Below are 11,175 nucleotides of genomic sequence, written 5' to 3'. Positions count from 1 at the left end.
GGTTTTGTTTTTATTACAAACTATAATTTGTTATCTAAAAAATTTCGTGCAGCCGTGGCGCAGTTGTTAAATTTCTGGCTCAGAACCAAGAAATTTAAGGTTCGAGGCCGACTTCAGCCTTATAAGCGACATTGTGTCGTTGGCCAGGTAATATCTCACTTGTGTAAAAAGCAAAATTTTACAGGAGACTGAAAAAACTATATATTTCAATGAAATGAGGTTTTAAAAGTAAGAGTAAAAATCAAATAACTAACAAATTATATTATAATTTGTTAGTTATTTGTAAATAACTAAATGTTGCAAATAACTAACAAATTATATTATAATTTGTTAGTTATTTGTTTTTTACTCTTACTTTTAAAACCTCAATTCATTGAAATATATAGTTTTTTCAGTCTCCTGTAAAATTTTGCTTTTTACACAAGTGAGATATTACCTGGCCAACGACGATTGGTAAAAAAATTTATTGTGAACTTTCAACTCTTTTAAAAAAAAGCAAAACTTAAAAAATATACGTACATTGAAGGAGAAAGCATAAAAATAAGAGAGCTTTCTAAAGCATTTATGTGCAAGGAAAGAAACTAGATGAATAAAAGTTTTTGAGCATGAAGGAATAGACACAGTAAACTCCTATATCAAGCTCGCAGCAACTTATGTTATACCACTTCTATATCATGCTTACAGCAACTTTTTTCATATAAGTTACTTAAAACATAAGTTTATGTTGTTATTTGCATTTTAAATCCGTAAAAAACCGCATAACTTCTAGCAGTATAGTTTACACAGTACAATCAAGATAGTGCTAAATTAGATCACCAAAAAAAAAAGCTTTAAATCAATGTAAAAAATAAGACGTTTTTGGAGGGAGGGGGGTAGGTGTTTAAGTTTGATGTTTTCAAACTTTATTTTGTTTAATATACCGGAGTATTTTGTTTAATATACCGGAGTATACCGAGAGATGCAAGCTATTCTATTTCAAATCTTAATGAGCCTTACATATACCAAGTGTGACGCATGCCATACATATACCAAGTGTGACGCATTCGTTGAACTTAGTTGAGTAAACTGCTGCTCAATGCTTCTTGTGTACGGTTGATTTTTTTTCTATCTTATAATAACTGTATAAGATTTTTCTAAATTGGATACATTGCTGGAGCTAGGGCTATCATCGGAGTTGTAAAAGTAAAATACACAATAGAATAAAATAATATTTTAACGTAGTATAACAGAAATAATATGTATTGCTGTAATGAAAAACAATTACTATTATATTGTTTTTGTTCTAACAATACAATGAAATCCCAAAACTATTTTATTGTTTTAATGAAATAGTATTACAATGAATATTGTATTGTTTTGATGAAAAATAATTATAATAAGAATTGCAGTGTATACTAGTACTATATTCTTAAGTTCAAAAGCTATTGTAGCTATATTCTTCTTCTACGAATTTACTACTTTTTAGGCATTGTGTAAACGTGTGAACTAAGTTTTCTACTAATTTAAATGGACAATATTTTACGAAAGTTTTTCTACATTTTAAGAACTCTCATCAACTATCAGGTCTTTATTGTGAAAATTTATAAGGGGCTCATTTTTAATAAATGAGACAGTTTAGAATATTAAATAACCATTTTTCTTGGTTTTTTTCATCAAAGTTTGCGCAAAACATCAGGCACTTAAAACAAAAAAGAAGTCCATCGCGCTCAACGACCAAAATCCTTCTACCTCCATGGAACAGGCATGCCTGTTCCGTTGAGGTATGAGGATCTGGTTTGTACTAATAAACTTTAAACTAATGCAAAATATTACTTGTCTGATGGTAACTTTACTAATATGCAAAATAATATTAGTCAATGATTTTATTGAGCTTTTTTATTTTTCTGTTTGATTTTAATGCTGCAAACGAACTTGAGAATTAGGTTAATTAAAAATACTGCTTAGCACATTAATTCTTTTTGCACAAATAGTTATAGCATTTTAAAAATTAATTACAAAACAAACTTGTTTTTATTGTATTGAAACATTACAAAAACTTTATTTTAGATATTGTCGTTGTATGAACTACAATTTTACACACACACACACACACACACACACACACACACACACACACACACACACACACACACACACACACACACACACACACACACACACACACACACACACACACCCACACACATATATATATATATATATATATATATATATATATATATATATATATATATATATATATATATATATATATATATATATATATATATATATATATAACATGTTTACAAGAAAAATTTGAAATTATTACTCATTTAGATCAAGAAAATTTACTGAATAAAAAATCTGAATTAATTTCTAAATGCAGATATGAAAATAAGTTTCTTTTAAAAAATTATAAAAACAAATGACTAGTGTAAAATTATGTTAATTCTGAAGAATTCTTTTCATGATTTTTTTAATTATCTAATGTAGTTAATCCAACTTCCTGGTTGCAAAATACTACAGTTATTACATAATTAATTATAACAATTCCCAAGTTCCTGTGAAATAATTTTTCTATAGTTTGAACTTTTTGATGTTTAGATATTCTTCCTGATGAGCCTACTGATGGAGGAACAAGCTGTTAAAGAAAACTAAAATTTAGATGTTTTTACTAATTTATTATTGCTCTGTTCTTTTAGAACATTGCTTTAATACTCTCATTGTAAAAAGGACCTTAGACAAAATAAAAGGAAACTTTAATAAATTTGAAAACAAAGTAAAACCATCCCTGCAAGGTAAAATTTATGCGAATGATACATTGAAAATTTGCGAAAACGAAAAAAATTTAACAAAATCAGGAGCGAAGCCAGGATTTTTTATTGACTGTAGCAAAAATACCATAAATAATTTTCTTAAGCCCAAGACTATACTGTGTGGTCTACATATGCCGACTCGCTGGTCTAAAAGAGCTAAATTTGCAGACTTAATGAACTAAAATACATTGATAGGGGAGGAGGGTATCAAACACTATTCACGCCAGCCTTGAATGTACAGTGACTTATAGTGAGTGATACATGAGGTACCCTAGCACTGTTTCCTCGTCCGTTTAGAGCGGAAGAACATTACTTGATTTACATGACGTTTAAACCATCCAGCTAAAGTGAACACTTATTAACGAAATGATAGTTTACTTGTCTTCTATGACTTTTAATCATGACTAAAACCATAACTGAAACCTTATTCTCAGTCGATGTATTTATATTTAATTCTTGGTATTCCTATTTTCAGTTGATGTATTTATGCCAAGCAATACAAAGAAAATATATAAATTTATATATATATCTAAATTAACAACTTGTGGTTGTTCAAATATGTTTTGGTCTTCAAAAAAGTTAGGGCGTTGATATTTGGAAATGAGAATGACAAATTTAATCTAAAAATTAAAATTCAATTTTTTAAATTAAGTTTTAAAACACAATATGCTTTATTTAATGGTTTCCTTTATAAAATATTTGAAAATTAAAATAGACACAGTAACGATTTATATAAATTTACAAAAACAATTTATAAGTATTAAGGAAAATATATTGTGATGATAACACTCAATTTTAACAAAGTAATGCGGTAAAGCATAAAAGTATTGAATATGGAAGTCAAACAAACTTTATCTTTAATCAAGTTGAAGAAAAGCCATTGAACTATACTTTTTAATCCGCCTATTTCAAACGATTATGAATATTGACCAAAGTTTAAAAAATAAAATTATACTGGTAACAAATTATAATTTCAAAATACATGTTAATGTAAACAAGATACATCTTTGGTTTCAAAGAACACTTAAAAAATATGTCTACAGATACTTTTCTTAAATTTCGAAATTCTGTTTTAAGTATTTCTGTAACAAGTTTTTAGAACTATTTCTAAGTGATATCCCTAGCAACGCCATAGCAACGCAATTTATTAACTGTATACACCATACATTTTACTCTAGTTTAAACCAAATTTTAAAAATTAATATTTTATAAAATTAAATTTATGTTTCTTAAATAATGTCTAAATAAATTATTGCAAGTTAATAATTTTGTTAAATAAATAAAGTTTCGTACGGGATGTGTTGTTAGACTACAAATAACATAATGATCACGTTAAATCAACTTTGTTACAAGTCTACATATCTCAAACGTAACTATTTACATCAAACATCAACCATTAAATTGGTTTAATGTTTAAATTAAATTTTTTTCACCAAACTAAATTGGTTAAATAAACTTGAAACCTAATTTATGGAAACAACGCCAATTGAAGAATGGTAGATATTGATAAAAAAAAAACTGATAGAAATGTTGGTTTGATAGAAAAGGAAATATATAAAATATATGTATATTATTGTGTAGATTATTTGAACAATTTTGCTTTATTTTATTATCTTTTTGTTGCCATAATCATAACTTTTCTTTAATATAATTTGAGTGTTATTAACACATTTATCTTTTATATTCTTAGAGTTTAATAGGAATAATATAAAGACCATCTTCTTTATAAATATAGTATAAGAATGTTATTGTGTTATGCACAGTCAAAAAGTGGATACCTAAGTATTATTAACATATAAGGCACTAGATAGGAAATGTTACAAAGTCTATATACCTAGATTTGGACATATAAATAGGTCGGCCATCAATTTTTCTCAAAAAAACGGAAAAATTTGTTAAAAATTCGGGATTTTTGCTAAAAATACGGGACACTTGCAAAAAAAAAAATTTTTTGTAAATATAAGCGGAGCAAAAAACAGTTTTTAATTTATTTTTCGAAATATTTTAAATTTGGTAGTAATAAAATATGATTGCTCAACATTTTCAGATATAATTTATTTCTTAATGAATGACAAAAGTGCATTTAAGTAAAAAATTGAGATTGCGTAACCTTGTTGTACTGCAAACAAATTTATTTTTGTTTAAATTAAATTTAAAATTTACTTTAATGGCTGAGAAATTCAGTAATAACTAATATTTTTGTAAAAAAAGCAAGTTTTAAAAATAAATTTTCATTTATTTTGAATATTTTTCTTTTGAAATAACATTATTAAGGAAAAAAACATTATTCTGAATTAGATTATAAACATGTAAGCATTTTAAGTTAGAATTTTAGAAGTTGTTGAAGATAATGATTCAATAAGTTTTATTGAATCATTGAAATTTTTAAGCTGATTTACAATAAATAATATCCAAAATTTATTTTCACTGTTGTCAAAAAAAGTTTTGATAATTGGCGGACACTTTGTTAACGATGCAAAGTAATCCTTCAAAGGATTGTAAAACTCAATTAAAAGAAAAATTGCAAGTTGAAGTGTTAAAAAGCGTGTGATTGAATTGTCTAACAAAGGTTTGTATGAATCAACCTCATCACAAAGTATGAATCAACTTCATCACAAAACTGTTTGAATTTTTCTGTTCTCACAGTGTAAATATTAAAATGTTTGTAAATTTTAACAAAAATTGCTTCAATATCAATATCAAGCGTATCATATCCTGCATATGAAGCATCATGTGCTATATGAGCCATACATCAATTTCCAACAATTTCTCTTTTAAATTGTTTTGAAGCTTACGCCTGACATTATTGATACCATTACGATTGACTCCACCAAAATTCAAATTTGTATTGTCAGCTGTGAATGCAACTACTTTAATGACTATAATAGTTTCTGTGCATAAAAATATTTAAAAAGATTGAGAGGCATTTAAATTTTTTTTTAAATCTATTTATTCAAAATAAGTTTTACAATAAAAGAATGAATAAAATACATAAAATACATACTATTAGAATAAAAAGTTTTGTTAACTTTACAATAAGAACGCAGATACTCGCAGAAGATCATAAGATCTTGTGATCGAGAACCGCCTAAACAGATTTTAAATAAAAAATAATTGCTTAATAATACATATACAAATATTCACCCATAAATACATATATAGTTATTTACTTACATATATAATTATTTTATTACTCACATATAAACACGCAAACCTATAGATGTATATACTTACACATACACACATGTATACATTTATATGTCTAAATTTGCACAATTGTCTTATTTATTCAATTTAATTGATTTTTTCTCAATGTAGTTTATAAGTCTCCTAACATTTTTAGTGCTCCCCAACAACTCATACCTACCAGACACAAGTAGTAAATTAAATCTTTTTCTGTTACCATGCTGACAAGTTTGTGTTGCAGTTAGATAAACAGATTTCATCTGGATATTGTCAATAATGAAGAACATTAAATTAGGATTTCAATTTAAATATTTTAAATATATGCTAATAATGTTAAATGTTATATGTTCAACCTTAAATATTTTAATGGTGTAATGATAATGTACATCTTTTTTAAAATGTTTAAGATGCTTTAAATTGTAATCATACTTTGTCATTATTTTAAAGTCATCTGTTTATAATAAACGATGAATTACTTTTTCACAGTGTGTTACATACTTTATTTAGAATCTACTGTAAAGTAAATTAAATATTCAATCATAAAATATCAAAATTAAAATCTCAAGACATGAAATTGTTAATGGAGTTTTGGTCCATAATAATCCAAGTACCACATGTTTTAATAAATATATTTGTAAGTATTCTGCATATGGTTTTAATCATAAATTTTCATTTTGATATTCATTACATTTAAGTTCACAAAATTATAAAAAGATCCTAAACTCAAGTCTATGTAACTATGGTTTGATAATAATATATTAAGCTTTTTTTGTCAATAATAAAAATAATTGTTAATGTGTCATGATAACCATGTTGTTTATATGTTGTGACCATTTTGTATATATGTTGTTACTATGTTGCCTAAGTATATATGCAATTAATTAATTAAGTTGTGCTTATGTTTATTACTATTTTATCAAAGTTAAAACGGATACAAGCTCTAAAGAAGAAAATAACGTTACAAATTGAAACAGAAATTTATAACGAACCATGTTGACGATTGGATATGAATTTCTGAAAAGCACCATTGTTGAATGGTTATGAATCAAATTTTTGTGTAATAATTGCTATTTGTCGCGTAAATATATTGTAAATTAAAATTGTCAATAATCATGTGTTTAATACATTTTATTGTCCTTAAACTAATGAAAAATACGCCAATTTTTAACCAAAAAATTACAGTCGATTATGATAAAAACAACTTTAAATAATTATTAAGACGGTGTCTAAAAGGAAAATATAGATACTTCAAATAAGATTGCCCAATAAAATACCATAACAATCCCTTGCGCGACCCAGTTAGTTAACAAAGACAAAATTACGATGGTACGGTGTAAAAATGGCTAATCGTTATTCTGCCAGTTCTTGTCCTGCTCTGGCTAGCCGCTGTTTTTCCATCATTGGTTCGCCACGGTTGATCCATGAAAAATCCTTAGAGCAAAACGAAGCTTCGCCAGCATCGGCCGTAGCCGGTCTAGCGCGGCAGCCTACACAGGACCAGTGCAGGACCATAATATCCTTGCTGTCTGGGTGGCAACCATAGAAGATATAAATACATCTAAAAATTTTTAAATGGCTTTGGGCAAACAGCAAAAATATGATTCATAAAAATCCTCATAATTACACACACCTGAGCTGTTGAAGGTCTTTCTCCAGCTGCAAATACATCTTGTGCCTCCTTAGACATTTTGGCACAAGGTAAAACAAATATCAAATTCAATCGGAAGCACTTACATGTTTAATCTTCGCTGCTAAGTAGGATTGATATTATATTTAGAATAGATCAATTAAATATTTAAAAAACACTAATTAAATATTTTTTTACTTACTATATTTTATTAACGACTTTTTTTAATAACTTACTCAAATTAGTTGGGTTATTTTTCACTTCAACTGTTGGCACAATTTGCATGCTGGATTGTGTGGCTACAATAAAATCTATACGATTTTGAGATTGTACTTCAAAAAACGTTATTAATATTATAAATAAAAGTATATAAACGTATATGACAATAAAAATGACATTTATTATTTATGTATATCATATATCTTTATTACCAGAGCTTTCCTTTGCCCAAGATTTATTGTAATATTATTAATATTATTTTTTGCTAAAACCCACCCAAGTGTTGTTGGATGGGTTTTAGCAAAACTAAATCCTCAACTTTCACCAGGTAGAGATCTGTTTCATTTGCAACACCTATTTCCAATAAATTGTTCACAACCTGGTTCAATTCCCATCCATCAATATTTAGCAGTGTTCTTATAATATTACTGCTAATAGCATCCATTATCTTAAAAAAACAGATCATGTGTCTATATCAAGAATACCATATATCAAAAATATCATGTATATCATAAGTTAAAAAAAATTAAATTGAAAAAAAAAAAAAAATATTAAAAATCATACTTGCTCTCATTTTAAATTACAAAATGGCAGCAAAATTCTTAAAAAACAGAGTTTTCCAAAAAAGTTTTTACAGTACTCTCCACTACTTATTTTTAATTGGTTCTTAAGACTGTTTCTTAAAATTTTATTTCAGAAAAAAACTGCACACATTTGCCAAATACTTTATTACGATACTGCCAAATAAAATTTTCCCAAATAAACTTTTTAAAATTATTTATGAAAATCTGTAGTTATTTGATGAGCATGACACAGTGCTTTAAGGAAATAAAAGAACAATTGCAGTGCTTATAAGATCATAGTGGAAAGTAGTCTATTAAAGAAGCAAGTACATCGAATCTCATTATTTTTTACACAGACCTCATACATACCAAGCTCATACACTAATTGTGTGTTCTGCTCATTTATAAGAGCATGCTCAACTCAATGTGTATCCAAAAAAAAAGAAACAAAATTCTTGCAAAAATAGGAAGTTTATGATCCTATTTTTGTTTATTGTAATGGGTGCCTTGATAGACAATACGGGCAAAAGATGTATTTGGCAGTTGTTCATATGTAGTTGTAATTGCCTCAAAAAATTGTAAAATTAAAATTTGTGATATAAAATGAAAACGAATTGACCGCATAAATTTTTGAACTTGGTATGCTTGAATTATTGTATAAATGTTAAAATTGGTGCGTCTCTGTTAAGGTCTTACATACATGCTTGTTATTATTAAAATTTCTGGCACATTTTTTAAAGTAAGAATGCTTTTGTTCAAACCTCAAAGTGAAAGTCCGCATTAAAGGCCCGTAACGTAAAATTAGCTGTGGATAATGGGACAAATAATGACGCTTTGGTAAAAATTACTTAGAAGAGAATAATTCTTTTCGAGAAGACAAATAACCATTTATTAAAACCTACAAATAAGCAATATGTTGAATGCCAGTTTTGGGTGAATAAATAATCTGAACAATATCTTTTAGTTTTAAATACAATAACCACACAGGGTCTTCATAATCTGTATTGTAAATTCCGATAAAAAGAAACAAACGCAAAAACACCCAGTTTTGTACTGCATTATCACTTAACTTTTCAGTACATAAAGTTTTATTAACCTCACAAGGTTTATCCAAGGTATCTCCTTCAAAATACTTTTGCATGTTATTTCTTCTGTTGATTTTGTTAAAAGAAAACCACCGTTTACTAACAAAATATTTTTATTAATAGATACATATCTCCTAAAGAAACGCCTTTGAAGATGAGCTAAGCATGGTGGCAAACCTGTAGACACATGAAATCCACATAAGTTATTAAATGGCAATTGAAATTTTATTCCTTCAAAACTGTTACAATTATTCTGAGCTAATTGAAGTAGAATATTATTGTGGCTTAATTTTGTTCGATCAGGTCCACAGAATTGAGGGTTAAAATCAAACTCTGCACGTGTTGCTAAACAGTATCAACAAAAGTGCGAAACTGTGCAAAAATTTTCACAAAAATCTCCTATAAAAAGTCCTAAATTATCCCCTAGCATGCTTAGAAGTTTTGTTTTTATTGATAAACTTTCAGAAACAGGAATAGAACAACCAGATATTTCTGCCAATTCAGAAAATATTGGTCTAAATACTTTGCTGAGGCCAAAGTACTTTAAATCTGTATCTTTACACATTAGTACAAGCTGTAGCTGCTCCAATGCATATCTCTTGTGGGATGGAATATTAGCTAATGTTAAGTAAACTGCAAGAATTTTATGTTTTTTCCTTCCTGATCTAATTGGATTGACAATTTCAAAAGAAACTTGATATAGCATAAGATATAAAATCTTATCATCAGACTGAGCAATATCTTGAATTAGGGATCCACTCTGTAAGTCTGTATATATAACAAACTTTTCCTCGTGTCTTAGCCAAAACCCAGGTTCATTGCTATGTTTGTTGTGCATCATTTTTAACAAGTCCTTTATTGCAACATGATGAGCAGTTCTAAATTTGTTATTGGCGTCAAAACCTAAAGTAATTCGATTGGAGATATATAACTCATATATTTTTAAAAATGAGCTTTCCTTTTTTAATGAGTACTTTTTTATGAGTAAGCGTACAAACTGTTTATCTTTATATATTCTGACTTGGAAAATTCTGCTAAAACATTTTCACGGATACCACTGCTTTGATTGGACATTGCAGAAGACAGACTTTGAACAGATAATAAAGTACTCGAATTACTAGCTACCATAAGTTCATCAAAAATAGATTGAGCACAAGAAGCTGGTATTATATTTTTTACTTGCAATTTTAAATAAAAAGAGAGCTTGATCCTTTAAATATTTTTCAGAAGAAATATCATCAATACTATCATGAAACTCTTCATTTTCATATGAAATCATCTTTATCATTGTTTAAATTAGAAGAATCTAAGCTATGCCCAATATACACAGACATGATAAAACTTGAATCCCATTGCTTGTGCTTTCTTGTTATATGAAATGCAAATGAATTTTGATTAGTGTAAGAACTTTTGCTATTCACGTAAGGACAATGAACAATGTTAAGTGAGTCAAGATAAAATTTAAGATGTAAGATAAACTGAGCCTAGCACATATTTTTTTACATAATGCAATATCGCATTTAAAACTTTGGAAAATGTTATTTATTTCTGTTATTGGTTTATTCTCCATGATACTTTTATTATGTGCTTTTCTTATATGAGATTTGAAAGTTGAACATGTTTTGAAAATAATTCTTCACTTTTTAATGCCGCAAGGAAATTGAATATTAGCTAAATTGCGATTGCTTTGGTAATTA

Source organism: Hydra vulgaris, chromosome 03, assembly GCF_038396675.1.
Source record: "Hydra vulgaris chromosome 03, alternate assembly HydraT2T_AEP".
Classification (NCBI taxonomy): Eukaryota; Metazoa; Cnidaria; class Hydrozoa; order Anthoathecata; family Hydridae; genus Hydra; species Hydra vulgaris.
This window is presented reverse-complemented; position numbering follows the sequence as displayed.